General features: G+C 43.1%; 1 non-coding gene across 1 annotated transcript; it reads left to right on the plus strand.

Moving 5' to 3' along the window:
* Positions 1-970: 970 nt before the first annotated feature.
* Trnas-gga lies at positions 971-1,054 on the plus strand. The gene is given in 2 exon segments: positions 971-1,010; positions 1,020-1,054. It is a non-coding gene; the product is annotated as a tRNA-Ser (tRNA).
* Positions 1,055-1,466: the final 412 nt, after the last annotated feature.

The following is a 1,466-nucleotide window of genomic DNA, read 5'->3' on the forward strand; positions in this document are numbered from 1 at the left end:
TCTCCTTACTACAATTTACGGAAGTTGGTTTAAAAAAAAACTATCTGGCTGTGTTTTCATCTGACCAATCAGGGTCTCAATGTTAACCTTAAGCTCCGCCTACAAAAATTCTGTCTATCCAATGAGAAACGTTATACTTTTCGTGGTGGGCCAATGTTTTTAAAGTTTGCAACGTAACAGAGACGCGAAAAAGTCTCACGCTAAAACTTGCAGCTGGTGTGGTCCTTTAGTGTTATCGTAAGATCTATACTGTTCTTCTGGAGGGCTCTAGCTTTTAACATGGGCTGCAGGGTGGTCCTAACGTAACAGAGACGCAAAAATGTCTCACGCTAAAAACTTGCAGGTGGTGTGGTCGTAGCGGTTAGCTGGCGACGAGGGTGTCCGTCCCTTATCGTAAGGCCTTCTCGCTTAACACAGTTCTGCTCTCGGCTTCTGTTCTCGTTTCTCCCCTCGGAACTGCGTCTGTCTCACGGTGGGAAGGTATGACATGCATTTAGGCATTCTTGTGTTAGCCTGTGGTACTCCATTTGCTCACTCGTTACTCGTATTACTTTGGTTAATTTAATGTCACAATTTATTCGGAGCTATGTGACATACTACTGGATTTGCTTATCATGTCAGGGTTTTCATGGAAGGTGTTGGATTTGCCTGACACCTTACAAAGTGTTTGGCGTTTCAAGAGGCACCGTATCGAAGTTAATACCACATACAAGGAAAGCCAGAAAACAACATCCGCTGTCACAATACAGACGAAAATTTCTGACGAGTGATCGTGACAGACGGTCACTGAAGAGCATTTTGACGAAAAGTAAGAGGACGAATGCTGCAAAATTCACGGAAAAACCGATTGCGACACTCGTGAAACCTGTCAGTACAAAAAAAAAAAAAAAAAAAAAAAAAAAAAAAAAAAAAAAAAACACGTAGGGAGGCACATGTAGTGGGAAATGGAGGCCGAGCTAGAATTTCAACGGCCCGTGTGGCCGAGAGGTTTTAGGCGCTTCAGTCTGGAACCGCGCGACCACTGCGGTCGCAGGTTCGAATCCTGCCTCGGGCATGGTAGGCTAGTTAGGTTTAAGTATTTCTGAATCTAGGTGACTGATGACCTCAGATGTTAAGTCCCATAGTGTTCAGAGCAATTTTTTTTTTAGAATTTCAAAAACATTCATCAGTGACGAAAATCACCATATCAGGAAAACGTGGAGCGGAAGACATAAAAACTGGTCTATGAAGCAACGGAAGAATGCAATTTAGTCGAGTGAATATTGTGTTACATTGTTACCAATTACTGGCCGAGGTTACGTCCCAAGAGTAAAACATGGCGGGGAATCGGTGAAAATTTGGACAGCCATATCGTGGTGTTTTATGGATACCATGGTTACTCTACAAGGGTGCCTTACTGCCAATGATTACGCGGCCATTTTGGCTGATCAGGTTCATTCTATCATACAATGTTTGTTTCCCAATAC

This window comes from Schistocerca piceifrons, chromosome 6 (assembly GCF_021461385.2).
Source record: "Schistocerca piceifrons isolate TAMUIC-IGC-003096 chromosome 6, iqSchPice1.1, whole genome shotgun sequence".
NCBI classification, from domain to species: Eukaryota; Metazoa; Arthropoda; class Insecta; order Orthoptera; family Acrididae; genus Schistocerca; species Schistocerca piceifrons.